At 41.3% G+C, this 27,204-nt stretch overlaps 1 protein-coding gene across 1 annotated transcript in view; it reads left to right on the top strand.

Annotated features, from left to right (window-relative positions):
• HMG20B (high mobility group 20B) overlaps window positions 1-27,204 on the top strand; it is a 981,246-nt gene that overhangs the window by 381,574 nt on the left and 572,468 nt on the right. The window lies entirely within an intron of this gene.

The following is a 27,204-nucleotide window of genomic DNA, read 5'->3' as shown; positions in this document are numbered from 1 at the left end:
CACTTTTACTATGCATTGGTGTTTGTCCCTGCATGTCAGTAAAATACCTTAAGGATATGCATTGTTTCAAGCATCATATCATGCTCTACATTGAGTGGACGAGCAGCCAATATGTGCATGTGTATTCACAGCTGAGCAGAATATAAATACAGTTCTGTTAACCTGCAGGCTGGACTACCTTAAAAAGTGGCATATTTTTAAGGAAAAGTAACCCATTGAGTTCCATTGGCTGCTAGGGCATGTACAAATGCGTACAGTCATGGCCAAAAATTTTAGCACCCCTGCATTTCTGTCAGATAATGCACGACTTCGCCCAGAAAATTGTTGGTATTGTTGTGTCTCTGTGTGCCACATGGAGTATTGAGAGAGAAAGAACAGCAAAGAAATGTCTGAGGATTTGAGAACAAAAACTGTGGAACAGCATGGATGATCTCCAGGTGACAAATCCATCTACAGAGTATCCACAGTGTGCAACATTATCAAAGGTTTACAGCCCATGGCACTGTAGCTAATCTCCCTTGACGTGGACGAAAGAGAAAAATTGATCAAGGATTGCAACAGAGAATTGTTCTAATGGTGGCTAAAGAACTTTGATCAACTTCCAGACCAATTTAAGCTGACCTTCAGGCACATGGTACAACTGTGTCAGCTCGCACTATATGTCGCCATTTGAATGAAAAGGGACATTATGGTAGGAGACCCAGGAGGACCCCACTGCTGACACAGAAACCTAAAAAGCAAGATTGGAGTTTGCCAAAAGGTACCTGAGGAAGCCAAAATCCTTTTGAGAGAATGTGCTGTGGACAGGCAAAACAAAATTACAGCTTTTTAGTAAAGCCCATTGTGATGGGACGTCTGTCACCCTGATTAGGTGATTCTGTCAGAGAACTGCTTCCTTTCCACTGAGATACAGGACCAAGGTATTATAGCTAGGCATTGCACCAAAGACTAGACAAGCTTAGCTTAGATTCCAAACGGGAGCTACTTTATTGAACAGCTATACTGATTTTTATACACTTCAGAAAAAGGGGCATTACCCACATGAACAATAAAACAAATAATACACATTAACATAAACACAAACACATAAACACAATGGTTTGGTAACAAGGTAAAGTGGACCTAATACTAATCACATCTCCAGGAGGACTAGCAGGCAGACAGAAACAATAGATGACTCAATTAACAATGGGAATGCACACCTAGAAAGCCCACAATGGGGGAAAGACCTTAAGCACAAAATGTTTATTACAATAGATTAGAGCAAGAGTCTTCAGCATCAGGTTGTTCTGATCTGATTATCAAGGAGCCCACCCAGACAGTCCAGCCTACATAGGAATACATGGAACAAAGACCAATGTGACCAGCTCTTTCAATGAACATGTATAGTTCCAAATAAAACAAACCAGGGATAATCTTTAGGGTAGATACAAGAAAACAGTCCTTTAAAAATATCACAGGAAGGGAAATATAACAATAACAAATAACAGGTAGAATGTGGGCAGAAAAAGGTCCCTGCAGCCAGTGCCTGTGTTTTCAGCAATGAGGCCTTTAAAGAAAAAAATACAGTCCCTACAATCAAACATGGTGGTGGTTCATTTGTGTTTTGGGGTTGCATTGTTGCTTCAGGCACTGGAAGTCTTGACTGTGTGCATGGCATTATAAAATCTGAAGACTGCCAAAGAATTCTGGGGTGCAATGTAGGGCCCATTAAGCTGGGTCTCTGTCAAAGGTCATGGGGCCTTTGACAGAGACAATACAGTAGGACAATAACCCAAAGCACATGTCAAAAAACACCTAGAAATGGTTTAAGAAAAAGTGCTGGAAAGTACTGAACTGTCCAGCAATGAGTCCAGATCTCAATCCACAAGAGCTCCTGTGGAGAGATCTCAAAACAGCAGTTGGGAAAAGGAACCCTTCCAATCTGAGAGTCCTGGAGCCGTTGGCAAAAGAAGAATGGTCCAAAATTCCAGTAGAGAGGTGTACAAAACTCATTGATGGTTACAGGAATCAATTGATTTCAATTACTTTTTCCAAGGGACATGCTACCAAATATTAAATTGAGGGTACCAATAATTTTGTCCAGTCCATTTTTTTAATTTAGCATGGAATATGTCAGATTTGGCTTTTTGTTTCTCCACTTTTTGTGTCATACCAATACAAACAAAAGAAATAAACATGAGAATGCCTAAACATTTGTAATTGCAACAATTTTCTGGGCAAAGTGGTGCATTATCTGACAGAAATGCAGCCATGGTTGCATGACATTATCTGACAGAAATGCAGTGCATGGCTGCTTGACTACAGTCATAGCCATGGCTGTAATTCAAAGTGCACTTAGGTTGAAAAAGACACTTCCATCAACCAAAATAAATAAATCACGTGCCTTATGAGAAACACTTTGGGGTTGATTCACTAAAACTGGACAGTGCAAAATCTGTTACAGCTCTGCATAGAAACCAATGAGCTTCCAGTTTTTTTGTCAAAGCTTAATTTTAGGAAATCAACCCCTTTGTGTCTGGAGCAGCATCATGGATGGGATTTACCTGCCCACTAGTCATCTATAAAATAAGCTGGTGGTATCGGAAGGGCTCTGTAGCAGTATGAAGGGGGTTAAGCACTGACTATTGCTTTTCCCTACCTGGAGCATAATTTAAGTCTTCCCTGAGATGAGCAGTGTGGTGTGTGCTAGAGAAACTGCATGCAGGCAGTGCTGGAACTGTCTGCAGCTCTACACAGACCCATATTTTCTCACAGCTAGAGAATCTGCATCGTTTTATGTTTGATTCAACACTGATGAATAAACAAGAGCAGAAAACCCTTAGATGCACTTTGAAGCCTGGACTACCTTTCTTTAACCACTTCAATATCGGGCACTTTTACCCCCTTCCTGCCCAGGCCATGTTTCAGGTTTCAGCACTCTCACACTTTGACAATTGTGCGGTCATTCAACACTGTACCCAAACTAAAATTTTATCACACAACTAGAGCTTTCTTTTGGTGGTATTTATTCACCACTGGGGTTTTTATTTTTTGCTAAATTAACAAAAAAAGACCGAACATTTTGAAAAAAAACCACGTGTTTCTTTGTTTCTGTTATACAAGTTTGCAAATAAATAAATGTTCTTCATAAATCTAGGCCAAGATGTATTCTGCTACATTTCTTTGCTTTGGTGAAAATAACCCAAATCAGTATTTGTTATTTAGTCTTTAGGAAAGTATTATAGAGTTCACAAACTATGTGATATATCTGAAAAATGATCAATCCTGAAGTACTGACAGCCAATCTAATTTCTTAAGGCCCAAAAATGTCAGAACAGTACAGATATCCCCCAAATGACCCCTTTTTGCAAAGTAGACAGCCTGACGTATTTCATAAGAGGCATGGTGAGTTTTTTGAAGTTGTAATTTTTTTGTCATAATTTTTTGGAAAATGAAAACATTTTCAAGATTTATTTTTCAAATTACACTATGCCCAAAGTAGTATAATGTTATCATAGTAACATTGTACTACTTTGGGGAAGTGATCAGTATTTTTTTTTTTTTTACACAATTTGCTTATAGCAAAGAATTTTTGCTATAAGCAAGCATTTAACTGAAATCGATTAATTCAGGTTTTTTTTGTTTTGATTAGGTGTGATTGGCCATGGCTACTCACATGACACAGATGGGCTGTGATTGGCCCAGCCTGTGCATGTGATTGCTGTGACCATTCACAGCTAGACACACTTGTATACAATGGATGACATGAAATGAAGAAATCCATTGTATACAACTGTCATGTGACCTGCTGTGATTGGTCACAGCAGGCCACATGGTACTAGCAACGAGTCAGTACACAGATCTGTCATTGGCCATGTCCAAGGTACACGGCTGGTGACAGATCTCACTACAGCGCGGTCCTGGAAGGAGGTCATATAATGCCGTCCCGGAGGGACGAGGTGTTCGCCCAGCTGTCATTTGACTATAGCCGGGTGGCAAGTGGTTAAGCTACCTATTTGCATACCTCCACCAACTGTATGAGTCAGTTTCAAAGGGCAAAAGTGGAACTAATCCCTGCTGAATAATAAGTATTCCTGTCCTAAACTGTCTAAACATGCTGCACAAGTGCCAATGAGCTAAGAACTATACAAAAATACATGTCAGCAGTATTTTATAGGGACAGTATACCATTTGCTGAATCTGTAAAACCACTGCCTTTAATAACTTAAAGTATAACTGAAGGCAATTTTTTTTTAGTTTTGGATAGAGTACCCCTGTCGGTTTTTATTGCTGTCTGTGCCCCTGATAAGGAGATTCACCCTCTCTATTTGTCCTGTTTACCATTATTGAAAGTGAAAGTAATAGAAAATCCCTCATTTTGGGTTGTCCCCAAAAAAGTGATAGAGGATAAATCTACCAATGGGGACACTAGTTCTGGTGACCTGAGGGGTCTCCGAGGAATTCCCTTAATTTGCAAGAATTTCCTCTCACTTCCTGTTTGGCTACGGGACAGTAAGTGAAGGGACACAGATGGCGAAAAAAAATCTGATAGGGGTTTTAACCCTCCCTTACTCTTTCCAAAACAATAAAAACAAGTTTGTCTATAGTTCTACTTTAAGCTAGCCATAGATGGATCAAAATTTGCCAGGTTCACCAGGGACTGGCTGCATTTCAATCCATCTATGGTTGTTCTGTTAATGAGAAGTTGATCTAAACATTGACTTCTCATGCACAGACTTGTTAGAAAATTTAGTTTCAGTTAGCCCCTGCAGTCAATTGGCTGCAACTCTGATCAGTGTATTCTGATGGCCGGGGAGTCCCACTGTCAAAATACCATGACTCAGTGGGGAGGTTTCTTGCATCCACCTCGAATGTGTGGATGGGAGAATCAGTTCAGTTTTTTTGTTCAGCCTACTGGCTGAAAGAAGAAAACTGAGGCAGCTTTAGTAGCTACTGTGATCCTGCTAATAGCAGACTGAGTTGTTTGAAGGTGTACACATTGCTAGCAATACTAATTTAATGCACAATACTCTGCTGTGTATGTTCTGAATCTGCAGTATGGAGGACTCTATAAAGGCATTATTTTACGTTAATGCTGCTCACCAACAGACATATCAGCAGAACCTAGCACCAAAGCAAAAAACTATTAGATTGTCGGCTGCCCTGCAGCAACAGATTAATACAACTTCGCAAGAGAGAGAGAGCTGGTGAACACTGAGGCTCAGAAGAATGCTTTGACAAAGACTGCATGGAGAGACTCACAGAAGTGATACAGCAGCCACCAGTCAGATCTTCTGGTGTTTCTGCTGTTTGCCCATGTAGGCACAGTAAGCCACCTTTTACAAAGGATAACAGCCTTAGATGATGTATCCTTCTTATGTACTTTTGAGAGACCCGCAGAAGGGCAGAAACCGCAGGAAATGCTTTTTGTGCCAATGGTATCGAGAGACTCCTAAAAGGCATACTTTGCCTTGATCACAGAGGACCACTATGATTATGACAAATTAAAAGCAGAGATTTTGCAATGTGACAACGTCAATGAGGTCACAGCAGGTACGCAGCTATTACTACCAGCTGGAGGAGCCTCCTCACTTCCAAATGTATTACCCGATCAACCTGGTACACGGTGGCTGCAGCCCAAGGTTCTTACAGGGCCACAAATCTTGGCGAAGGTCACTATGGGGTTGATTTACTAAAGGCAAATATACTGTGCATTGCATATTCTTTGCAAAGTGAAGCAATTGTAGTGCACAATATATGTGCTTTTAGTAAATCAACCCCTGTGAAGCTGAATCTACTGCTTTTGAGATCCCAAAAAATCAAAAGGCAATCACCCATAGCAACCAGTTAAAACATTGTTCTGCATCCTGTAAAGCCACAAAGAGGAGTCACAGAGAGGCCTGCAAAAATGGTAAAAATGACCATAGACAATAAGGAGTTTGGTCTAATCTAACCGTTGTCCTTGTTTGTGCTCTTCGGTCCAGTCACTGATCCAAACATGCCAAACTACATAGTAAAGAGAGGTGGTAACAGCGTACATGCTGTTCTAAACTCTGGGAACCTTGTTACCCTGCTCCATACTTGGTTTGTGGACCCTGAACAATTGATCCAGCACAAGTAGTATTTTTATACACTGTACACTGAGACTGTAATCCACAGCATTGGTAATCTTAAAAACAAGTTGCAGAACTATATGCCATGAACTTAACTAGCTGTGTCCCCGTTACTGTTGCACTGTGTTATCCTGGGGAGAGACTTTGCACTGTTTCTGGAACTGTGCAGTGTGGATAAAAATGCTCTTTAACCTGCAAAATACCATAGTTTCTGTGGAATGGATATCTGACCTCTTTGAGTGTGACTGAAGAGAAATAGTGCCGTATGGACCCCCAAAATGCCTGGTATGCCGGAGCCAAAGATCTCTTAGGACAATTATGGAATCACCCAATTACATGATTTTTGCAAACGTATAAAAAAAATGTGAAGGTAAAAAATGGTCACCCAGTAACTCCTGGTGTTGAGAATGTATTGCAGTCCACCATGAATTGTTTTTATCAAATTGATAAAATTTGGGGTGAGACTGTGGAACTGATGCTGCCCGGGCTTCATAGGAGGACAGTGTTGGAATTGAACCCATACAGATTCCTAGAGGGACAGTCTTTAAAATTGGGCAATCTCACCAGAAATGGCAGAGGGTTTGCTCCCAGTGGTCTCATGCCTGCTGGGACATATGCCCTTTCCAAAAAATGGGCTGATGAGACATTGTGCAGCTGGAGAAGGTCCTTGGAGAAAGATTTGGCAAATGAATATGTGTGCAGGCACTCTGCTGCCTAAAGTAGGCTCAACACCCACACATTATTCCTCCATAAGTGGTTCTTGACATCTTCTGTCTGCTCAGAAAGTCTCTGATGATGTCTTTATAGTTTCTTAGTGTGGGTGGTATGTGCAGTTTTAGTGTCCTCGACAGCTGTTACCCATCCTCAGAACCTGTTCAAATCATTGTAGATAAAATTGCACTCCACTGCATAGTGTGCTATATCAGAGATTATTTGCAACCTTCAGTGATTTAAAGCATGACAGCTGTATTCTTAAAAGCAGTCTTAATCTTCCAAATTTCCTTCACAATATCTAGCAAACCTCCTGGGTGGTACCCATAAAATAGTTTAAAAAGTCAAAATCCTTCCCTAATTGCAAACAACAAACAAGCAATAGGCCGCTGCAGTCTCTCACTTCTTTGTTCACCACCATTTTTAGCATACTTTTAAATATTTATTAAACCTGCCAACTAACCCATCCATTTGACTGAAGTATGAACATATTAAATATTCAATTTACACCACTCTTATTACCTTTGACATAAAGGACATCCTTTGGATCATCAAGACTTTCTTTGGAATCCCTGTGTGGGTAAACATGTGGTGATGGCTATAGAGGATGTGTTTCTTAGAGGATGTGTTTCTTAGAGTAACAGCCTCGTTATACTGAGTAGTGTAGTCCATAACCACCTATATGTACTGATGGCCTCTAACGGATCACCGGCCTTATTTGAGATCCATTGCAATTTGCTCAAAAGGAACCTCAATCACAAGCAATGGAACTACTAAGCTTTGGTAATGGGGCATAGGGACTGACATTCTACATCAAGGCCAAGACTCACAATTGTGTTTCAAGTCTGCATGCATCCTAGCCCCCCGAGAATCTGTATGGGGCAATTCCAACACTCTCCTCCTATTAGGCCTGGGCACCATGAGTTCCACAGTCTCACCCCAAATTTTATCAATCTGTTAAAAACCATTCATGGTGGACTGCAACATGAGGTAATACATTCTCAACACCAGGAGTTACTGGGTTACTATTGTTTACCTGCACATTTTTTTTATACTTTTGCAAAAATGCCTTCATGTAATTCGGTGATTCTACAGTTGTCCCAAGAGATCTTTGGCTCAGGCACTTCGGGGGTCTCTATAGGGGGTCCATACGGCACTATCTATCTTCAAAATTACACTCCAAAAGGTCAGATATTTATTCCACAGAAACTATGGTATTTTGCAAGTTCAAGAGCATTTTTATCCACACTGCACAGTTCCCGAAACAGTACAAAGTCTCTCCCCAGGATTACACAGTGCAATGATAATGGGGACGCAGCTGGTTAAGTTCATGGCATATAGTTTTGAAACTTGTTTTTAAGGTTATCAATGCTGTGGCTTACAGTCTCAGAGTACATACAATAATACTAATTGGCCTGCATCAATTGTTTAGGTTCCACAAGCCAAGTACGGACAAGGGTAACAAGGTTCCCAGAGTTTAGAACAGCATGTACACTGTTCCCACCTATCTTTACCACGTAGTTTGGCATGTTTGGATCAGTGACTGTACCGAAGAGCACAAACATGGACAACTATTAGATTAGACCAAACTCCTTAGGGTCTATGGTAATTTTTACCATTCTTGCAGACCTCTCTGTGACTCCTCTCGGTGGCTTTTTTTTTTGTATTAACAATTTTTATTGGTTTTCACACACATATATATATATATATATATATACAAACAGTAAATTGAAAAAGGATCACAGGAGAAAGAGGGAGCACATCAATAATGAAATCTGCATGGTTACAAACATAATGTCACATAGCAACAGTGGAGAGGCCATCAGAACCGTACATTTGGAGAAAGGTGGGAGGAGGTGAAATTATCCCATGGGTGCCACACTGCCTCGAACACAGCAATCGAACAGGCGTGTAGAGCAGTCAGCTATTCCATCTGTCTCACATCAGCAATAATTTTAAACAGAATTGGCATCGAAGGAGGTATAGAGGATAGCCAACACATAGGAATGCTTCTTCTAGCCGCTGTCATAATATGTGTGGTGAGTTTCCTGGCCATTTTGGGAAGACCTAGGGGCTCAAAGGGGAGAGAAGTATGCAATAGCAATTGTAAAAAGGACAAAACCTGTAACCAAAAAGGAACGATGGATCTACAAGTCCAAAAAATGTGGAGGAGGGAGCCAAAGTCTTTTCCGCAATGCTAGCAGGTGGAAGAAGCATTTGGGTTAAAGGCATGAATTACATTGGGAGTTTTGTACCACAGCATCATAATTTTGTATGTATTTTCCTTATAAACCACTCACACAGAAGATTTAGATGTGTTTTCCCAAATTTTCTTCCACTGCGTCAGATCAATGTCACATTGTAAAAACTGGGACCACTTGTGCATGTAATGATGAGTGTCATTAGAGAGGGGGGAAGCATCCATAAGAAGTTTGTATGTATTAGAAATTATGCCCTTTTGATGTGAACCTTGTATGCATAGACCCTCAAAGGGAGTGGGTTTCCCAAGAGTCAATGTGGGGGAGATGGTAGAGAAAAAGTGGTGTATCTGGAGATGGATATATAAATGCTGGGAAGGTAGATCCTTTTTCTGGAGGTATGCAAATGGTTGCAGCTTCTGAGTCACAGGGTAGTGGTATAGTTGGAAGAGGTTAGCTGTGACCCAAGGGAGCACCCGGGACACGGCCAAACTGTTTGGAAGGTTGGGGCTAAAGAGGATATTAGTCAGTGGGGAGCAATCTGATGTCAATGCAAACCTAGTCTTACATTTCTGCCAGATACTCATGGAGAATTGCATGGGGCCAAGGAAAAAACGACGGATGGGGTAAGATCCACCGCCAAGGTCGACCAGAGGAGAGAACAAGGATGAGTCGGAGTCAATTGTAAGGACTCGATCTCTGTCCACAGGTTGGGAGGGTAATAGGAGGACCACAATGTGAGGAAGAGTAGGTGAGTAGCATAGTAATAGGTCACGCTATCCGGTGCCCCTAGGCATCCCCTAGAACGTAGAGGAAGTAGTACATCACTTATTATGCCAAATGAAGTGTAGAAGGGATTTCTGGAGGGAGTGTAGTTTGGACATAGGAACAGGAATGGGGAGAGTCGCAAATAAATACAGAAGTTTGAGCAGTACAGTCATTTTTATGACGTTGATGCATCCCAGGAAGGATATGGGTAGGGTATCCCAGATTTTCAAGGAGCGAGAAATAGCTGTAAATGGGGGGGGGGGGGAATTGGCGTCATATATAGAACCGTAGGAGGAAGTGAGACTAGTACCCAGATATTTTAGAGAATGAGTGAACCATCGATAAGGGAATTATTCCTGGAGGGACGAGAGAACAGCTGGTGGGATGTGAAGTGGGAGTGCTTCAGTTTTGGAGGTAATAACCTTGTAACCCAAGAGGGTCCCGAACTGACGTAAAATTTTATGCAATACTGGAAGAGAGATTTGGGGATTCGAGAGTGTAGGGAGGATATCATCCGCAAATAGGGATAGTTTGTACTCATGGCCATGAGATAATATCCCTTGTATGTAGGGGTGAGACCGGATTGCAATAGCCAACGGTTCCAAGCAGAGGATAAACAATAGAGGGGAGAGTGGGTATCCCTGTCGCGTACCATTCGACATCTGGAAAGTGGGTGAGAGAAAAGAGGCCAGTGAGGAAGGATAAGAGTAAAGAGCTTTTAAAGCTGCCACGAAAGGGCCATGGAAGTTCTCCAAGACCATAAACATATAGGGCCAGCCGAGGCGGTCGAAAGCTTTTTGAGCTAGGATCTTAGTAAAAATCTTGTAATCAGAGTTTAGTAGAGCAATAGGACGGTAATTATCTAAGGTAGTATGATCCTTGTCAGGTTTGGGAATTACAGAAATATATGCACGGGAGAAGTCAGCCTAGGGAGTAATACCCTTGAAAAAAACTTGATACAGAGAGAGAAGATGGGGAGCCAGGATACCAATAAAAGTCTTGTAGTAAGAGTAGGGAAGTCCATCTGGTCCCGGGGATTTGCGTGAGGGGAGATGTTTGACTGTATCAAATAGTTCTTCAGATTAAATGTCAGCGTTAAGGGCCAAGATGTCAGAAGGCGATAGCTTCGGTAATAGTAGAGGATTAAAAAACTATCAAAAGAAGTCTCTGTGAGGGGAGGATGGAGATCTGGGGTCAAACAATTGTAAAAGGACTCGTAATATGAGCCAAAAAGGGAGACCATTACATGGGGGTCATAAGTAGGGTCCCTATTCGGGTGGATAAGATGGTCTGGCAATGTAGAGGGAGCTTGGGCTTTGAATCTATTGACGAGCACATGGTGAGGTTTGTTAGAGAATTCGTAGAATTTCTTTTTGACCCAGAGAAGAAATTTTGTGGACTTACAGGCATCAAGAGCCTTGATTCGGTCACGAAGAGAGGTCACTTACGCAGCCCAGAAACAGACGGTTTTGCGAGAAATTTATGTTCAGCCAAGAATAACTGGCGGATTAGGGTAATCCTGGCACCCTCTGAGGATTTCTTCAAGCAAGAACCCATGGAGATACACAGACCTCGAAACACCGCCTTGTGGGCTTACCATACAGTTGAGGTGGATGGTACAGAGCCTACATTGTGGTGGAAATACATGTCAGAGCTCAGTACGGAGATTTTCCGTGGTTAAAAAGGTTTCATTGAGACGCCAATAACCTGCCTTTGGCATAACAATAGGGAATAACAGGTTTAAGGTCAAGGAGGCATGATCTGACCATGTGATAGGGTTGATGTCAGAGGAAACCAGGAGAGGGAGCAGAGGAGCTGAAATAAAAAAATGATCTAGGCATGAATATCTACGATGAGGGGTGGAGTAGAAGGTGAATTGTTTATGGAGGGGGTGCCGAATCCGCCAGGCATCAAAGAGACGATGTTCCCTGATCAATTTGTGAAAGGATTTCAAGGAGGAGCATTGCCGCTTCAAAGGAGTGGACTCGAAAAGAACCTTCCTATTTTTTTTGTGTGGTGAGAGGATTAAGTTAAAGTCACCCCCTATAATCATGTGTGGAGTAGAGAAGGAGCCTAATTTGGCGAGTGTTTGTGTAAGAAACTGTAACTGACCTGAGTTCGGGGCATATAAATTCATCAAGATAAGAGGAGTGTTACCAAGCATACATTCTAAGATAATGAAGCGACCGTGACAATGTGTCCGAATCAGTATTGCCACTCCAGCCTTCCCAGGTGGGTCAAAGGCCTAATAGGATTGGGAAAAAAACCTTGAGGCAAAACGAAAGGAGCCTGTTGATTTAAAATGGGTCTCCTGGACAAAAATAATGTCTGCTCCTGAGGATCGGAATTCCTTCAAAGCCATCCACCATTTCTGAACGGAATTAAGGCCTTTGACATTATATGACAGAAGTCGTAAAGCCATCACAAAATGACAATAGATATAGCATGTGTACCAGCAGAAAAGGTAAATGGTATACCATCGATGGAACAAAATAGAAAACAAGTAACATTAATAGATAAACCGGAAACATTACAGTAAAAAACATATATATCCGTAGGGATATACACTTGGGAAAAACATCTACAGTGAGGAGCAGAAGTATTTGAACACCCTGCGATTTTGCAAGTTCTCCCACTTAGTAATCATGGAGAGGTCTGAAATTCACATTGTAGGTGCATTCCCACTCTGAGAGACAAAATTTAAAAAACAAAATTAAGGAAATCACATTGTATGATTTTTAAAGAATTTATTTGTCTTGCACTGCTGAACAGAAGTTTTTGAACACCTGAGAAAATCAGTGTTAATATTTGGTACAGAAGCCTTTGTTTGCAATTACAGAGGTCAAACGTTTCCTGTAGTTCTTGACCAGGTTTGCACACACTGCAACAGGGTTTTTGGCCCACTCCTCCACACAGATCTCCTCTAGATCTGTCAGGTTTCAGGGCTGTCGCTGAGCAACACGGAGTTTCAGCTCCCTCCAAAGATGTTCTATTGGATTTAGGTCTGCGGACTGGCTAGGCCACTCCAGAACCTTGATATGCTTCTTACGGAGTGTGGTGGTTTATGTAAGAATTTATTCTAAATATGTAGGGCGGTGTCCTCTCCCTTAAACAAAATATCGCAGTGCCTCCAGCCATTAAAATACGGCAAATATTTAATGGACCAATAATTTGGACACCTTAATAATTTGATCACCACTTAATAATATACCTTGTGTCCTTTTAGCCAGTATGATTTCGTACCATATACACAAAAATCGCCTTTTTGATAAATACATTTATTTATGTACAAACTTTATATATATATTAATACAAATGCAAAATACTGGTGATAAATGTGTACATACAATCAAAAATATGATAGGCTAATTTCTATGTTATCAGACAATATATGCTTACAGATGACGGTAAATATAGGGAAAAAAAACAAATTTAGGTATAAGTTGTCTTATAGTGCCTCAGAAATTATTTCTCATATTCCGTGGCCATAGGAATATAAGAAAGTATTCTCTGATAAATTGCACTACCACAAAACTACAAATCAATTGATATGCAATATATAATTTCAATACCAAAATCAAATAATTTTTAGTGATAATTATGTTTATAATCTTAATATATTCCTAAACACACAATACAAATGCTATAAGTCTTTGGAAAATGGGAAATATCAAATAAAATACAATATCCTAGCAGTCTCACCACTCCCAGAACCTTGATATTGAGACCTCCCCAGTGGGATGCAGTTGGGCCTTCAAATGGTCCTCAAGACAAAATGGCAGCTGGACTCCTTCAGCAAAATGGCCGCAGGTAGCAAGTGAGGGATAGTGCAGTAGGTGTTAGCAATAGGTTAGATAATATATATTTTGGAAGTTATAGCAGTCTTGATTGTAGTGTTTAGAGTAGAGTGTAGTTATTATGAGTAAAGTATATCAGAAGTAGTTCAGTATAGTCATAGACGTGTTGATAAAAGTCTAGATCAGAAGTGTCATAGAAGAAGTTTGGAAGTGTAGAAGTCTTGAAGTTTAGAAGATTTGAAGATCTTTTAAGTGTTTAGTGTATGGTCTTTTTATACCATACAATCCTTTGTTTCAAGGGACCCTCCAAACAGGCTTGTTGATTGGCCGGTCGAGAAGTGTGCGTACATAGAGATATATCTCACCTGTCCACTGGGGACAGTCAGGTATCACAAAACAATTTGTGTTTTAATGATGACTCATACTTTGATTGAAACCAAAATGTCTTTAGGTATCAAATATATAGTATGTCTTATTCAAGTGTAGTTGATTTCACTACTAATTCTTGGATAAGGACCATAGAAAGATATACCTACATTCGGTTTCTCATTTTCCTGATATTTAAACTGTTTGGAAATAGCTGATTTCTTTTGAAAATGTACAATTGACACCAATTCACAAATCATCTTATTCTTCATCATTTCACACTTAATTGAATGGTATGCAATACCTAACCTTCTTAACCCCTTCACGCCTAAGGGTAAAACAAATCTAAATGCCTAAGCACAATTCTGCACCGTTGACATGTGATAGCAAAACCGTACATATCATCACAACTACTTTGCACATCCAGGTGGATTATACCTTGATTTTTTCAGGACAAATTGGGCTTTCATTTGGTGGTAAATGGTAATGGATATCTCCTGATTTTTTTTTATTATCAAAGGAAAACTGGCCCAAAATAATAAAAAAAATCCTTTTTTTTAATTTAGCTATGTGTTTCTTGTTATGGCCATAACCTACCACCAAAGAGCAACCCAAAATAAATTCTCCAGCTCTTGACGATCGCAGCGATACCATATATGTGTATGTTATTTGTTGTTTGTACCCGTAGTACAGCCCAGAAACCATAGTGCGCATTTTGTTTTTGTCTTTTTTTTTTTTACCTAAAACACACTAACACTAACTGACACTGATACCAATTTTTTTTTAAATCTTGACCTTTGACCTTGACCCTGACCTAAACACTAACCCTGGCACTGAACTAGATCAAACCTTGATCTAGGTATTTTTTTTTCTTTTTTCTTTTCTTTTTTTAATATTTATTTATTTGTTTATCTTTTTTTTTTTTACAAACTTTTTTTTTCTTCTCTCTGACAGGAGTTCGAGAGATACAATGTATCTCTCTTCTCCATTCATAGAGAGAGAGAGAAAAAAAACAAGGGGGCCGGGCTGCACAGTGACTGATCACTGTGATAGCCAATCAGAGGCTATCACAGCGATCATGTGACCCGGGACCGGGAGTCCCGGGTCCCGATCGTTAGAACGGGACCCGGTGCTCTCAGTGACACCGCGGTCTCGGTGCTGGGAGCGCGCTGAGGGGCGCGCTCCCAACACAAAGACAGGTACGCAAATATGCGGCCCCACGGAAAAAAGCCCAGGTCCGTGAGGCCGCATATTTGTGTTACGTTGGCGTCAAGGGGTTAAAGATATTTTCCCTTGATAAAAAGTTTTGGTATTTATCAAACTTTATATTTTCAATGTCCCAGCTCTCACCGCAAGGTTCACATGACTGGGAAAAAACCTTTATTTATTTACCCCATTATGTAGGAATTAGGGTAAATAGACTGGCCTGGAATTAAAACCTCAGTTCAATAGCATATTGTTACATTTCAAGGAGTCTGTTTGTTCATCACACTTTCCAAGGTTTTGTGTGAGCTTTCAGACAATCAGGTTTGGTTCCCCTATTGTCACTTCCAGACCTTGTATATGTTCACCTGCAGAAGTCCAAAGAGTGGTGTTTGACCACCTATAATTATGTTTCCTGCAGATGAAATCTCCTAGCTTCCCATAGACAATGGTACTTGTTTAGATGACATACTTTTGCAAGGTCTTAGAATAACCAGAATCAGATCCCACCATTGTCTTTTTCTGGTACTCTTGTTTGATCACTTGTAGAAATTCAAATAGTGATATTGTATCTTGAACAAGTTCTTCCACTCATTGTTTAGTATAACTTTCTGGAAGGTCACTCGAAATTAACTGAGGATGTTAACCCATGATAGTCAGCTGGGATTCTCAATTTTGGGATAATATCATTTTTCTTAATAAACAGTCCCCCAAAAGTCACTACAGATCCCCCTTTTTTGAGGTACGGACATGTATGGGTGTCTGTATCGCAAACTGTGAGTGGGACTTTTGAGTGACCGTTGGTCTTCTCCGGTGACATCAACTTCCTCTACTGATAAATTAGTGTTCTTAAGAGTTATTCAGATGGTGTGATTGGGTAAAGGATAATTTTCTCAATGGTACTTTGGAATAAGTGGTCTTTTAATAAGGAAATGGCAGCAGCAATGCTGGGTTGATCTTTGAATTGAACTTGGGCAATTCTCGGACGAACACCCCTGATGATGGTCCTGGTCTTGCGATGAGGCCGGCCTGGCCTGGCGGGCACACCCACATCAGGGTCCATAGGATCCTCCGCACGACGGGTCTTTGGGACGGTCTCGTAAGGCGGGTTTCTTCCTCTGGACTGGCCCTTAGTGGCCTGGGACATCAGGTTGTCATCTCCGGATCGATCTCTGGCAGTCTGGTCTTTCCCACAGGACATCAGGCTACCTGAGCTTCCTTCTAGGGTCTGGTCATTGACACCTCCGATCGCCGGTCTGGTCATCGTCTGGGCCTTCATTACTAAATTATAGAATATTATTGGACTTGACCCTGTAAAGCAAAAGGTGAATGGAAAATGTTTAGAGGAAATTCAGTAATGATTTCAATATCTCCAGGTAGGAATTGGTGGGTAAGTCTTCCAACAACTGCAATTGAGACTTTGGATGGCAAGCACGTAATTGATTGATGTGCACCCATCTCTCACTGATTTCACTATTCCGGGGAATATGTAATTTATATGCCACCGGGGAAATCTTGTCAACAATGGAGAACGGACCTTTCCAAGATGGAAGGAATTTCCGCTCTTTGATCTGGTCTCTTGCAATGTTGTATAGATAGACCTTGTCACCAATCTCATAGTATGTCTTAGCACTAGTTGCAGCTCTTTCCAAATTTCGCTGGGCAAAGGCGAAAGCATATTGCAAATGTTTACGTAGATCCTCTATGTATTGGTGTATGGTGGTGGCATTGATCAAATTTTAATCTGTAGTGCGATATAATGAGTGTTGGGGCAGTACCATCCGTCTACCTGTCATCAGTTCAAAGGATGACATTTTTGTGACTGTATTCAGAGTAGCCCTAAAAGCCATCAGGACCAGTGGAAGTTTTATATCCCAGTCCTTGCCTGTTTGCCTGTCCTATTCCACCACTAGAGGCTGGCCGATAGGCGATATGCAGTTTCCTTTTAACACCCAAAATTTTCCACAGTTTGGCCATCACTTCGCTAGTGAAGTGCGATCCTCTGTCAGATTCTATCCTCTGTGGGAGACCAAAACGTGAAAAGACATGATTTATTAACAATGCAGCACATGTCTCGGAGCTGTTATTTGGTGCTGGAATACATTCGACATACTTGGTAAATAAACATGTAACCGTTAACATATATCAATTTCCTCGTGAAGATTTTGTTACGGGCCCAATAAAATCCATTTGAAGGTCTGACCAAGGCACACATATCCCCCTTTCCTGGAGAGGTGCTCTATGAGTTGGTTTGGTAGGTTGAAACTGGGGACATATTAGGCAACCTTGGCAGTACGCCTTCACATCACGTAACATATGAGGCCAGTAGGCATAATCCCGCAGGATCTCATATGTGATTTTCTCTCCGCGATGCCCGGAAGTAGGAGCATCATGGGCATGCTGTAACATTAGACCTCTAAATTTAAGTGGGACTACCCATTGTTGGATACCACCCTTTGAGGTTCGTATCAACAATCCCTGGTACAAAGCGAATTGGGATTAGGATTTCATTAAAATACGTAAATCCTCTTTCCCACTACATATTTCCTGATTAATGGGATTTTGGTTGGGATCTTCTATGTGTCTATAGAATAAGCCAATTATTGGGTCTTCTTTTTGGGCAGTAATTAAATCCTCACTAGGAGAATCGTGACTCCACTGTAGTAACACATTAGGATCACCAGCTGTTCTGGCCTGTTGCCTGGTGATAGCTTCAATCTGTACGGTACCTAAAAGATGATCTATGTCTTGTAAGTCACCGGTGATTGCTCCTTCTTTGCCTAGTGAATCAGCCAAATCGTTCCCTTCTTTTTTGGCCCCTAGGACCTTGGAGTGGTCTTTGGTCTTTTTGAAATAAAGGGTTATATCATTGGATCTCACCAGCTCATCGATGTGACAAAAAAGCTTACCATGTTTGACGGGTTTATGATTGCTCTTGGTCATGTCATTTCGTTTCCACCTGGGGAAATATTCCACAAAACTATTCCTGACATAATTGGAATCAGTTATGATGGCACATTCTTTAATGTTGAACTCTATAGCCATCTGAACTGCTCTTAGGATTGCAGTGAGTTCAGCAACCTGACTGCTTTTTGGTCCAAGTTTGTATCCCACAGAAATTGGGGTGACACCTTGGGTCCAAACGATTCCAATACCTGCCACTAGTTGGAGCTGTTCTCCATCCTTGTGATGGAAAGCACAACCATCTACATATACACACAGCAGCTGTTTACAGTATTCTTCATCATAAACCTTGTAGGGAGATAACAGTTGTTCTTCCATAAAGTCAGTGTCCGGGGCCTCCGTAGAAGGAGTAGTTGCGGAACAATCATGGAGCTCAGCTGGGCCCTGGGCTACTGGACTATTCTTGTTCTGTTTATAATGAATTTCAAGAGGCCATCCTTGCAAAGACAAAGTTCAAGCAGTGAAGCGGCTATTAGACACATTTCCTCCCCTGATACGTTCACTCTTTAAATACTGTAAAGGCTGGTGTGCCGTTTCAATAATGATTCTCTCTCCTTGAATATAACTGCGGAAATTCTGTAATGCCCACATGGTGGATAATAGAGCTTTTTCGCAGTCACTGAATTTTATTTCTACCGGGGACAATGTTTTACTAGCATAGGCAATTACCTTACTGACATTATCTTGTTTGTGGTAAAGAACGGAACTCATACTTACCTGCGTGAACCCTGTCTCTAGATAGAAGTTTTTACCTCCCTCTGGATACACGAGACATGGGGCTTGTGTGAGACGTTCCTTCAACTCCTTCATGGCGTCTTCCTGTTTCTTACCCCACGACCATTCGACGTCTTTCTTTAGTAGGTGAAGCAACGGCTTGCTTATCTCGGCGTAATTATCGATGAATTTACGCAAGTAATTTACCATACCTAGGAATGATCTCAATTCTTTAAGGTTAGTAGGGACTTTACAGTTTAGAACCGCCTCAACCTTCTTCTTTTGTAGGTTCAAACCTTCAGTGGTAACTTCGTGGCCTAGGAAATTTACCCTTGTGCGACACCATTGGGCTTTTTGTAGAGATAGTTTAACCCCTGCGGCTTTTAATTGGCCCAAAACATGTCGAAGTTCCGTAATATGCTTGGCCATATCAGTACTTTTGATTAGGATATCATGCACATATGCCAACGTCCCCCGCTCGAGGGCATCTAGCATGGCCTTGTGCATAAAAACAGCAAACTCATATCCGGAATTTATAAATCCGAAAGGCATACGCACCCAACAGTACTGTCGGTTGCCAAAACTGAAAGCCAGTTTGTATTGGTCTTCCTCACTCACCTTAATGGTCCAATACCCCTGTGCACAATCCAAGGCTGTAAAAACTCGGGACCCTTGGAGTTGGGCTAGACATTGGTCTATGTATGGGACAGGCCATCCTGACATGTAAACACGCTTGTTTAGCTGACGGAGGTCAGCGCAAAAACGCCATTGTCCATTGGGTTTTAAAATACCCAGGATCGGGTGGTTATAGGAGCTGTGGATGGGCTTAATTATACCCCTTTCATGTAACTTCCTGATAATCTCAGTGAGAGATTCATAGGAAGCTAACGGCAACCTATACTGTCTTACGAATACTGGTGGGGCATCTGGGTCTGTTTGGATCCTAGCGATGTGTAGATCAGTAGTCCCACAATCGTAAGAATCCTTGGCAAAGATCTCTTGGAATTCAAGGAGAAGTTCTCGGAGCAATTGTTGGTGGAGATCATTGGAACACACATCGGCTAGGGCTACCATCTCTTCGACTAACTCCTTGAATCCAAGAAAGCTTTCCGTCTGTCCTATCTCATAGGCCTCTTCAAGTTTTGTGGTGAGGTCATTGGGCATGTGATGTGGGTTCTCCTGCCATCCAGGTCCCTTGGAGTACTCTTGTTCTTTGATTGGTTGATCAAAGACAATTGATGTCTCTTCAATTCTACAGGTGCCATCTTTGGAATCGAAGGGATAAATGGACTCTACGGTGAAGATACCCTCTGGTAATGAATGGTTGTTCAATTAATTGTTCCTCCGATAAATATTCATCGGGGATGAATCCAATCACCTGGTTAGTGACTCCAAAAGTGTGATACTCTGTCTCTACTGCTAGACCAATAAGGGTCTCCTTGGGTAAGACAATGTCCTGATTGGAGAGATAATGTACGTAAATGTACATCAGGGACTGATGTGTGTTGACTAGGGGTGTATGTGTAATGTTCAGTCCTTCCCGCTGCATTTTATGGGAGAGGCCTACTAACGCATCTGACCCCTTCAATTTATGTCCCTTTTTAACTTGGATGGGGAGTATGAAATTATTTATGCCCTTAGGAATTGTAATTCTTTGGGCTACCTGGACTTCAACAGCATAAGGCATCTGTTGCTGGAATTTTAAGGCTAAGTCCAGATTTTGGTATTTCTCAGGGTCCCCCTTTAGTTGACTCCATAAGCAGTCATTAATTAGGTCGACTTGAGTTGCAAAGCGATGTAACACATCGTTGCCAAAATAAATTTTAGTTTGGGGATTATCAAAGACTAGGAACACATGGGTGGCTGTCTTATTCCCTATAGTGACGTTTAAGAGACACCTAGCTATTGAATTATAATTATCAGAATCATCAATGGAGTCTGAAATCCAATGACGCTGAGGTGTGGAGAAACGGATCATTTCCATCTCGGTTAGGTGTTTTATAAGCCCATGGCTTACAAAGCTGTGTTCCTGTCTCAAATCTATTTTGGCATATTTTGACCTATTAAGACCATTTATCCAGATGGGGATAAACAAATCACTGTTAACCCTTTCAATACCTGTCAAGAATTGGGTGTGATTTCCCCCTTTTCTTGGTTTATCCTCCTGATGAAAAGATATCGTAAGGATATCATCTTGGAGGGAAATAACTTTTATTTTATTTCGGGGAATTTTAAAAATGTGATCCTCATCACTTCTGGTAGGGTTATGGTCATCAGGTTGGATAACCGTGACATCAGGAAGTTGAATATTCCTGAAATTGATTTCCAAGGAACCAGGCCTTTCTTCCACCAGGTGGCAGTGTTGCCGGGAATGGGGAGTTTTAAGTTTCCCATATTTAATCGGGGTATTTACTTGTGACCACAGTACTTGGTTCACACAGTCAACTATTGTGTTCAGCCTTTTAAGGAAGTCTATCCCGATTATCATGTGGTGCTGTGAGATACTGGCAATAATAATGGGGTGTCTAAGTTCCTTAATACCCAGTGTAAGTTTAAGCCAGGCGGTACCCATGACCTGTAAAGAATCTCTGCCTATACCAATCCGTGAGCTGTCAAAGCTTATAAGTTTTGGTTTATTGGGCATGACATTTGCCACTTTGTGAAAATGTTCCTGTGACATAATGGTAGCCTGGGATCCAGTGTCTATTAGGCCGACAATAGACAGATCACTGGCATCCTGCACCTGCACTGTGGCATAGTATCTTCCATCAGATTCAGTCACCTCACACATGAAATTAGCGTGGTTGAAGATCTGTGGGCCCTTCAATGACATGTGATTGGCTTTTATCTCACCGCACATTGCAGACACATCACCCTTATCCTTCCTGGCGGGATTCTTGGACTGTTTCAAGACGGAAGCACAACTGGAAGTTGGCGTTCCATCTGGCTTGTCAATCACGATTACTTCCGACGCCGCGACTATATTAGGGGAAATAGATGGACACTGAAAAACAGGAGAGGAATTAATAACCAACAACTGGTCCCCCTTGACCCGAGAACTAGATTCTCCATTAGTGGGCGTGTCAAGGACGGGACACACATCTCCTGTCGTCTCACTCAGTGTTCTCCACTGTTGGTTTAAGGCTTGGTTACTTATTAATTCTGTGACCCTTGGTTGGTCACAGAAGCTGCTCCTAAAAAAGGATTGGAAGAATGATTAGTGACAAGCCTGTCCATTTGTTCAGCCATTTTGCTGATTTGCGCCTCTATTTGCTCAATGCGCTTAGAGGAGGCATGCTGGTGATTCTCCCTTTTCCTGTACTTGCGGTTGTACTGCGGACGGGATTGGTTAGGAGACTCAGAGTCAGAACTGCTGCTCCGGTCCCGACGCCATGGCCTTGCTCCCTGAGGTTTCTGGTTCTCCCTGTAATTGAGGGGAACCTGGGGTACTGTATCCATCCTTTGAGCTTGAGAGTGTTCCTGGTGTTGGTCCTGGCGAGGATAGTAGAACCTCCGAGGATACCATTGACCCCTTCGGTTCTCATCACTATACTGGACATTTTCATACCTTTTATTCTTTTCACTTCCACTACCGTAGTTCCCTGGCTCTTGTCTATCCTTCCTCACCCACTGGGTTTGAGGTGCAAAGCTAGGGGCCTCCTTCACTTGCTGGGTTTGAGGTGCAAATCTAGGGGAATCATTGGGTTTACCCCCACGGACTATTTCCGCATAAGATTTCTTCTCCGCTTGCAAATTTAGATTTGGAGGGGAAACGGTAGTGGCTGCCACTATCTTGGGACTATTCTTGGGCTCTCTTTATATCCCACTCTCACTGGACTGTTGGATCGAGAACAAATAGTCACTTTCTTTCACCAGCCAATCAAGAGAGCGTCCCTTCCTGTAATCCTGGGCAAGTCCCAATTTTATGTAAGCAGGTAATGCTTTATAAAATAGATTCTTGAATTCTGGCTGGTCAGGATTGGGATCCTTCTCAGCCAGGAAATATGCATTTCTGAGGACGGCCAGAAATTCTGCAGGGCTTTGGTTAGGAATACACTTTAAATTGTAGGCCGCAGCCTTGGCAGAGGTAACAGTTCTATAAGGCCCAAATTCCATGTGGCACCTATGTTTTACCTCTCTCCAGGAATGATTGGAAAAGGCCTTCAAGGTATCAAAGAATTGTCGGTATTTTTCTTCGAATACCCATGGCAATAATTCAATTTTGGTGCGGTCATCTCTAATGACTAGAATTTCGAACGTTTGTTCATATGTTTTCATATGTTCGGTAATTGCTAGGGACCCTTTCTTGGTGAAAATGGGAACAGTGTCTTTCAAAAACTTAATGACCTTTGGGGTGTCATATCTTTTGAATGACCCCCGGGACTTCCCTTCCTGCCTATATGAAGCCTCATATTCTTCCTCTGCATGCTCTGGGGTATATCTTGGGAGCCTAGGGGGTGACCTATATTCTGTCTCTGCCTCACTATCAGGTGCTTCACTGTTATACGGGTATCCCCGTTCATCAGCCTCCTGCTTAACTGGGTTGGTCTGGTTCCGGACCCCAGCATTTATTTGGGCAGTTAACCTGATCTGCTCCTCCAGTGCTTTTTGCTCAGATCTTACAAAAGCAAGTTCTGACTGGTCATGCTTATCCCCTAAATGAACTTTAATTTCAACAGGAGATATCCTTCCTGATCTAAAGAATTCCACTTCTTGTTTAAAATCTTGGTATTTCTTTTTAAACTGTTTCAGTTCCTGAAAACTTTCCTCATATAAACCCTGAGCATATTGAATGTCTTTGACCAAGCTAGCTTGATGTTCCTTGGATTCGTTTAGACGAACACATGTACGGTCAAGCTTCTCCCTCAAAGACTCAATTTCCTGATCTCTGCCTTTCAAAAGGTGGCAGGTTCCTGACAAGTCCTCCCTTAAAGCTGGCATTTGCTGGGCAGCTTCACTGCTCATAAACCAGAACATGGGCCATGCATCTAGGAGAAGTCTGTCACGGCTTTTATTATTTTCTGCTTCAGCAAATGCAAATAAAAACCTGACAAACCGACCCTTCTGGTTAAACAGGTCCTCAGAGGTGCTCCTTGCTTGCTTTTTCTCTTCTGCTACTAATTCCTCAATGCTATCTCCTAAATCTAATCTTTGGCGTAGATAATCTATTACTGCACATTCTGTATACCTTTGCCAAGCATCGCTGGATTTTCTAGCTCTCTTAGGAGTTTCCTCCTCAACATTCTGAACAGCTACCTTTTCCCCGCTATACTTGGAAGAGGTGGATCCGTGGTTACTAGGCGCCATTTTTATACAGAATATATTTTTGACAATGTGTACAAATATACAATCACCAGTGCGTTTTGTATTATGGTACGATTTCTTTGGCTCTCAGCAGTGCCTCCAAATTTATCCTGTGGTGGTTTATGTAAGAATTTATTCTAAATATGTAGGGCGGTGTCCTTTCCCTTAAACAAAATATCGCAGTGCCTCCAGCCGTTAAAATACGGCAAATATTTAATGAACCAATAATTTGGACACCTTAATAATTTGATCACCACTTAATAATATACCTTGAGTCCTTTTAGCCAGTATGATTTCTTACCATATACACAAAAATCGCCTTTTTGATAAATAAATAAATTTATTTGTGTACAAACTTTATATATATATTAATACAAACGCAAAATACTGGTGATAAATGTATACTCGTACATACAATCAAAAATATGATAGGCTAATTTCTATGTTATCAGACAATAGATGCTTACAGATGACGGTAAATATAGGGAAAAAAAACTAATTTAGGTATAAGTTGACTTATAGTGCCTCAGAAATTATTTCTCATATTCCGTGGCCATAGGAATATAAGAAAGTATTCTCTGATAAATTGCACTACCACAAAACTACAAATCAATTGATATGCAATATATAATTTCAATACCAAAATCAAATAATTTTTAGTGATAATTATGTATATAATCTTAATATATTCCTAAACACACAATACAAATGCTATAAGTCTTTGGAAAATGGGAAATATCAAATAAAATACAATATCCTAGCAGTCTCACCACTCTCAGAACCTTGATATTGAGACCTCCCCAGTGGGATGCAGTTGGGCCTTCAAATGGTCCTCAAGACAAAATGGCAGCTGGACTCCTTCAGCAAAATGGCCGCAGGTAGCAAGTGAGGGATAGTGCAGTAGGTGTTAGCAATAGGATAGATAATATATATTTTGGAAGTTATAGCAGTCTTGATTGTAGTGTTTAGAGTAGAGTGTAGTTATTATGAGTAAAGTATATCAGAAGTAGTTCAGCATAGTCATAGACGTGTTGATAAAAGTCTAGATCAGAAGTGTCATAGAAGGAGTTTAGAAGTGTAGAAGTCTTGAAGTTTAGAAGATTTGAAGATCTTTTACGTGTTTAGTGTATGGCCTTTTTATACCATACAATCCTTTGTTTCAAGGGACCCTCCCAACAGGCTTGTTGATTGGCCGGTCGAGAAGTGTGCGTACATCAGGTATCACAAAACAATTTGTGTTTTAATGATGACTCATACTTTGATTGAAACCAAAATGTCTTTAGGTATCAAATATATATGTCTTATTCAAGTATAGTTGATTTCACTATTAATTCTTGGATAAGGACCATAGAAAGATATACCTACATTCGGTTACTCATTTTCCTGATATTTAAACTGTTTGGAAATAGCTGATTTCTTTTGGAAATGTGCAATTGACACCAATTCACAAATCATCTTATTCTTCATCATTTCACACTTAATTGAGTGGTATGAAATACCTAACCTTCTTAAAGATATTTTCCCTTGATAAAAAATTTTGGTATTTATCAAACTTTATATTTTCAATGTCCCAGCTCTCACCGCAAGGTTCACATGACTGGGAAAAAACCTTTATTTATTTACCCCATTATATAGGAATTAGGGTAAATAGACTGGCCTGGAATTAAAACCTCAGTTCAATAGCATATTGTCACATTTCAAGGAGTCTGTTTGTTCATCACACTTTCCAAGGTTTTGTGTGAGCTTTCAGACAATCAGGTTTGGTTCCCCTATTGTCACTTCCAGACCTTGTATATGTTCACCTGCAGAAGTCCAAAGAGTGGTGTTTGACCACCTATAATTAAGTTTCCTGCAGATGAAATCTCCTAGCTTCCCATAGACAATGGTACTTGTTTAGATGACATACTTTTGCAAGGTTTTAGAATAACCAGAATCAGATCCCACCATTGTCTTTTTCTGGTACTCTTGTTTGATCACCTGTAGAAATTCAAATAGTGATATTGTGTCTTGAACAAGTTCTTCCACTCATTGTTTAGTATAACTTTCTGGAAGGTCACTCGAAATTAACTCAGGATGTTAACCCATGATAGTCGGCTGGGATTCCCAATTTTGGGATAATATCATTTTTCTTAATAAACAGTCCCCCAAAAGTCACTACAGGAGCCACTCCTTGGTTATCCTGGCTGTGTGCTTTGGGTCCTTGTCATGTTGGAAGACCCAGCCACAACCCATCTTCAATGCTCTGACTGAGGGAAGGAGGTTGTTGCTCAAAATCTCACAATAAATGGCCCCATTCATCCTCTCAATACAGTGCAGTCGTCCTGTCCCCTTTGCAAAAAAGCACCCCCAAAGCATAATGTTACCACCCCCATGATTCACAGTAGGGATGGTGTTCTTGGTATGCAACTCATCCTTCTTTTTTCCTCCAAACACGACGAGTGAAGTTTAGACCAAAAAGTTCTACTTTAGCCTCATCTGACAACATGACTTTCTCCCATGCCTCCTCTGGATCATCCAGATGGTCATTGGCAAACTTCAGACAGGCCTGGACATGTGATGACTTGAGCAGGGGAACCTTCCGTGCAATGCATGATTTGAAACCATGACGGCGTTGTGTTCTACCGACAGTGACCTTTGAAATTGTGGTCCCAGCTCTCTTCATGTCATTGACCAGCTCCTCCTTTGTAGTTCTTTCTGGGCCGATTCCTCACCTTTCTTATCATCAGTGATACCCCACGAGGTGAGATCTTGCATGGAGCCCCAGTCCGAGGGAGACTGACAGTCGTCTTTAACCTCTTCCATTTTCTAACAATTGCTCCAACAGTTGATCTATTTTGACCAAGCTGCTTGGCAATTGCCCCGTAGCCCTTTCCAGCCTTGTGGAGGTCCACAATTTTGTCTCTGGTGTCTTTTGACTCTTTGGTCTTGCCCATGGTAGTAGTTGGCGTCTGACTGACTGTGGGGTGGACAGGTGTCTTTAAAGAGCTCAGACAGGTGCTACTAAGTTAGATTAATGAGTGGAGTAGAGGTGGACTTTTTAAAGGCACAGTAACAGGTCTTTGAGAGCCAGAATTCTTGCTGTTT

Source organism: Staurois parvus, unplaced genomic scaffold (assembly GCF_062004578.1).
Source record: "Staurois parvus isolate SC_StPar_1 unplaced genomic scaffold, SC_StPar_1.0 ptg000489l, whole genome shotgun sequence".
In the NCBI taxonomy this organism is placed as follows: domain Eukaryota; kingdom Metazoa; phylum Chordata; class Amphibia; order Anura; family Ranidae; genus Staurois; species Staurois parvus.
This window is presented reverse-complemented; position numbering and strand designations above follow the sequence as displayed.